Source organism: Microcebus murinus, chromosome 10 (assembly GCF_040939455.1).
Source record: "Microcebus murinus isolate Inina chromosome 10, M.murinus_Inina_mat1.0, whole genome shotgun sequence".
In the NCBI taxonomy this organism is placed as follows: domain Eukaryota; kingdom Metazoa; phylum Chordata; class Mammalia; order Primates; family Cheirogaleidae; genus Microcebus; species Microcebus murinus.
This window is the reverse complement of record NC_134113.1, coordinates 91,414,327-91,420,425: the sequence shown is the minus strand read 5'-3', so window position 1 is coordinate 91,420,425 and position 6,099 is coordinate 91,414,327.

The following is a 6,099-nucleotide window of genomic DNA, read 5'->3' as shown; positions in this document are numbered from 1 at the left end:
GGTGGGGAAACTTGGCTCCGAGTTGGGCCTCGGCTCATTAGCATTTAAAGGCGCCCGGCGCCCTTTCCGACCCACCAATCCGCCCGGCCGGCGCGGGGCGGCCCGCGGAGCGCAGGGGCAGAGCGAGGGCGCCGCGGGGCTCCGACTCCGACTGAAACCCGGAGCGTCCCGGCCCGCCCGCGCTGCCGCCCCCGTGATGCAGCGGGGCGGAGGGGTGTCCTCCCTCCAGACAACCTGACACCCGAAAAGAGCCCTTAGGAGAGGTTAGATACAGCATCCCAATTACGCTGCTCTTCGTTCTCCCCAACACTCGGTTTTAAATCGTTCACCTTTGGTCATTCAATGTGTATCAAGCACCAGAAACTATTCCAGGTACCGCAGTCACGAACTGGAATAATAAAACCTAAGACTATTTGGCAACCAACTCCTGAAAGGTAAGCTACCCATAATGTCATCTATAATCCACAGATGAGGAAATTGAAGTCCAGACCTCAGATAATTAATATAATGTTTATACCAATTTAACAGCAACAAATAGTGAGCTGTCAATATGTATTTGATAATGCACTTGAAAAAAAGCTGAATAAATCCACGTCCTACCTTCTGCTCCAATTGCCTCTGCCAGCTGGTGAAAGCTTAAGCAACTGAGCCCTCTTAGCCTTGAGGGTGAGAGTTATGGAGAAACAGATTCCCCAATAAACATTACTCTCGCTCTGGAGAGTCCACGTGGCCGTTAGAGAATGGGCTGGATGATGTTTAACACGGCCAAGGGAGTGCGACCTGCACCCCAGGACTATCTAGAAGGCAGGACTGTTTGGCCTCTAGTGTTCAGACAGACTACAAATTCTGGCGCTGCTCTTTACTAACAGTTAGCTTTGGCCAGATAATCAATGTCCTGTGTCGGTTTCCTCCCATGAAAGCTTCTCAAAGGTCCCAGGAAAAGTAGATGAGATTATCATATGTGATTATTGTATGTAACTCCAGCGTCTGCTGCAATAAAAGCTCTTTTTTTTTTTTTATTCCCTGTCTCTCCAAACCATTACCTATTGTTTTCCCCCTGGAACTTATGTGGCTGTCTGCCCCACATCAGGAGAGCAACTATCAAGTGTAATTCAGCTTTGTGTCTCCTCTGGTTAGCATAGTACCAGCACAGAGTTTGAACACAAAGTGTTTACAACATTTTTGTTTGTAAACATTTTTTTTCTCTTTTTTTATTTTTTTTTATTTTTTCCCACACAGAAACACCCAAGATGTAAACATTTTTTGTTTACAAACAAAAAGGTGCACTTCTTCCAAACTCAATTACTTATATCCACTTTCACTATCAATTATTATGAAACTATCCTGCCTTCTTTGTAGGGGACTGACATATATTTTCCTAGTTTGAGAATTAAAGTTAGTGAGTAATGTATGTCTTCCGGACAGGCTCCCTGTGATAAACAAATCTGATGCCTAGAGGCATAACAAAGGACCTGAGTTGCAAGTAAGCAAGAGCTGCCCTGCCCCACAGCATTGGGGGTCTGGAGGCCACAGGATTAACACCCCATAAGATGGCTGGTTAGTCAATGACCTCAAGGGAGGGGCGACCTAAGCCAGGCACAGCCACCAGGGTTTAGCTGAAGATCTTAGGGGGTCACCCTTAGAGAAGCTGGGGATGAGAAAAGCCCCCTGTGGCTTGCCTTGTTCATCCTTGCTAATCTCAGTCTGTGATCTATGCCTAGCACCTGGAGCAACCACCTTGAAATTCTGAGCCAGGGGATATCTGCTTCCCTAAGGCTACACATTCCGGAATTTGTGGCCATTGCTGAAATGCCTGGGTGGTTACATACAAGGAACTAACTTTAATTTTTTAGAATATAAAAATAAAACTGACCCAGTGTATTATTACTCAAGTCAACCGTCTGTATGTGTTGGCGTTTTTCTTTGTGTTCTGCATTTGTGTTTTGTGTTCCATGTTCATCCTCCGTCCTGTAAACTGGCCAGGACACTTCTTATTTTACCCATAAAAATTACAAATTAAAGAAAATAAATTCTTAGGAAAATAGCAAAATATGGATTGGGGGCTTTTCCACGTAATTCACCTATATTTTAAAAATTACACACTCCTAAATGCTGGATTCATATCTTAGTTTGACTTCAATATAGAGCACACAGTAATGTTCTATGAATGTGGATGCTTAAAAAAATGCAGATCTCATTCAGTGCATGATTACGTTATTTCTTAAATTTAAAGATTATGGTCTTAATTAAAATTAAATTACAAGCATGATTTATTCTGGTGAAGACTGGCAATTGACTTTCTTCTCCAAAAGATGATTATCATTGCTATTTACCATTCAGAATTGAATTGCAAGAAAGAAAAATGAGAGAGGGGTTGAGCTCTTTAAACTGATCCAATAGTCAATCCTGTTTTTTCTTTTCAATATATTCTTTCTTGGAAAATAATTCATAACTAACAGGTGTGGTCTCCAACCTCTGGAAGACCCTAAAATAATTACAGATGCACTCTGGGGTTTCCTAGAATTTGCACTGGACTGGCTCCCAAAACTACTCCTCATTTTCATCCAAAAAAAGCAGTGAGCAGCTGGGAGTTCTTGGTACTGTGCTAAATAAATCTAGAGAGAATTAGAACAAACATAATCAATGTTGTTTTAATAATCATAACTAGGAAGCAACTTGGGTACAGATGCACATAAATTCATCTGTTCCTTCACTCACTCATTAATTCATGCACTCACCCACATATTTACTAAACACACACTGTGTGCCAATGTGCAACATTATGAGTATCCAATGTCGGTCAAGATGGAACTTGCTCTAAGTTTTTCTTGATGCAATGTTAAATTTTTTTTCACTATCATTTCTACTGAAGAAAAAATTTCTTAAATTTGAGATTGAGACCAAAAAAGAGTTATAATCTACTTGCTGATAACAATCATTTTAAAGCAATTACTGTTTGGTCAGAAAAACAAAAGCCACTGTATTCCTGGTATGAAGGACGTGAAAGCTTCTACAACTGTTGGAAGGGCTGAGGGAGGGAAAGTCTGAGAGGCTTCACTGAATATCTCAGACTCCAGTCCCTAAGCCAGTGGTTCTCAGTTCTCCTGAAGCCACTGGATCACAAGATCTCTGGGAAGCTCTCTGCCATTCAGGGCTAAATCTAGGTTTTGTGACACTTAAAGCTAATACAATTTAGAGACCCTCTTTCAAAAAAATAATAAATTACAAAATTGCTAGGGCCACTCCCAGAGGCTTAGAAAAGGTCCAGGAATTTAAACTTCATTGCTTCAGGGATAGTCCACCCTTGCACCAGCTATCTCAGTTGGCAACACAGATGCAGGAGCTCCTCAAGAAGTTCACCAGGAAGCAGCTTTGATGCCCGCACACCTGTCTGCAACTGACTCTGGAAAATAATGGCCTCCGCTTCTTCTGCCTTCTAAATCTTCAGTGTCTTTCATTCACACATTCCAACCTGGAACTCTACGGGGAATGGGATTCTGGGAAATGTAGTTTTTGCCTTTGAAGAGGCTGAGGAAGATGCCCAACTGACAGGAGACTATCTAGCATATCACCCTAAGGAAGAAAATGCAATTAATTGGCGACAAAGAGGAGGGAGACTTCAAGTCATTTAAGGGACTAGAGCTTAAAGTAAGAAAGCATTGATGTGTTGTTATAGCATATCTGAAACTGGAAAACAGTGAGGTATTAATTTAAACCTGATTGATGCTTAAAACAACACAGAAGGAAAAGAGTCAGTTTGGAATAAAAAAAAAGTAGAAGAATAAGAAAGCAAAGGTTTCTCAGAGTGTCTTTAGTGATGTCAGGGGAGAGGGGACTTTGATTATTGTGCTCTGTTTGGTACTCACTAATAATGCATTCAGCACAGTTATTGATCATTCCTGTTATGTGTTAAGAACGTAATGCAAAACTAGACAGGAACAGCACCTGTTTTTAAAGAGCTTATGGCATAGACCAGCATGGTCCCAAATGAAATACAAGTCAAACCCCTAATGTGAGCCACATAAGTAATTTTAAATTTCCTAGTGGCTACAATAAAAAAGTAAAAAGAAACAAATGAAATGAATTTTAATATATTTTATCTAACCCTATATGTGTATATATATATAATTTCCACATTTAATCAATATAAAAATTATTAGTGATATATTTTACATTTTTTTAGTATTATCTTCAAACTCTGGTGTCTATTTTATACTTTTACACTTATGGCACATCTCAATTTGGACTCAGTGTCGATAGTGGCTACCACACTGAGTAACACAAGCCTCCTCAACAACTAGAAGTTCAGCCTGAATAATTCTCCAGGAACCCATTGTGAAAAAGTCCTGGATCTGCAATCTGGACCACATCTCAGTCTGTGGTGACCCATCAAGATAACACTACCTGTCAGGCTGGCTTGAACTTCCTTTATTACATATAATTTACAAAGAATTTACATGAACCATAATTCCATAATTTTGAATAAATATATGATGGTGTCACTAATAAGCTCTAGGGTATGTAAGCAAAGTTAAGTTACAGTATCCATTCCATGCCACCATGGAAAGCACAAAGAGTGCCTTCATAGACATGCACTCTCCTTCTTTAACTTTCATATATATTGGCCTACCAAAGTGAAGCTATATCATGGACTTTCTTCCTTTTCATTAAGAGAACTAGGGGCCGGGCACGGTGGCTCACGCCTGTAATCCTAGCACTCTGGGAGGCCGAGGCGGGCGGATTGCTTGAGGTCAGGAGTTCGAAACCACACTGAGCAAGAGCGAGACCCCGTCTCTACTATAAATAGAAATAAAATTAATTGGCCAACTAATATACATAGAAAAAAATTAGCCGGGCATGGTGGCACAAGCCTGTAGTCCCAGCCACTTGGGAGGCTGAGGCAGGAGAATTGCTTGAGCCCAGGAGTTTGAGGTTGCTGTGAACTAGGCTGACGCCACAGCACTCACTCTAGCCTGGGCAACAAAGTGAGACTCTGTCTCAAAAAAAAAAAAAAAGAGAACTAGGAGTAGGGTAGATATTGGCTGTGACTTGACTCTTCCCTATGGGAAGCTGGATTTCAGGTTCAGAAAATGTTTGTTGTATTTGTTTTGCTTTTATGTTTTAAATCAACTATTTAGACAGGTTCTTAATGTTTCTTTAAAGACCAGCAAACTGGTACAGTTTTGATGGAAGAATTGAAAAGATTGTCTTATAAATAAGAACTAGAAAGAAACCTTATAAATTATCCATTTCAACCCCCACTTATTTTAGAAACAAGGAATTGAGGCTCAGAGAGATTAACCAACTTTCTCAAACTAATTCATCTATTTAGTGAGGAAGCTGGAACCCAAACCTGAGTCTTCTTACAACCAATTCAGTGCCCTTTCCACTATGCAATGCTGATTGGAAAAGTCCCCATGCTCTGGCATTGAGAATAAGAGTGTTTCAACGCTTCTCTTTGACTAAGTTCATCATAATTAGAATCTGGAAAAATGTTGGAACCGTGCAGAGAAATATGTAAACACTCTAAATTCACCTCAGAAATAGAGCAAGTCTCTCTCACCACTAAACATGGTCAGATCTTTCCAATTAGGACCTCTGGAGAGGAAACCAAACAGCTGTGTGCAATTTTATTTTCAAGCATTTTGGAACTAACTTTCTGCAACAATGAATAAAATATATTCTCTTCTTCCTGAAAAAGCTTTCTTCTGACTCTTTCTGCACACGTTGTCTTTTTTTGTATTTTAATTTGCTTTCTTTATTATTTTATCTTATTCATTACTACTTCCCTTTATGTTCTCACTTGTTTAGGAATTAAATCTCATGGAATATCTAACTTATATTCTTTTTTAGAAGGTATATCTTTTATATTCAGATGGGATAATTCTGGAAAATATACTCTCAACCAGCAAATGAAAAAAATGAAAAGTATCCAATATAGCTTTTCAGCTTTACTCTTCAAAATTCTTCCTTTTCTTCTCTTCAAATTGAACTCTTCCTTTTAGTCAGACTTTGATTTAATTTTTTATTAGGATCGCTAACTGCTCACTGCAACGATCTGTTTAATACTCATGTTTTGGAAATATCTGCTTAACAGAA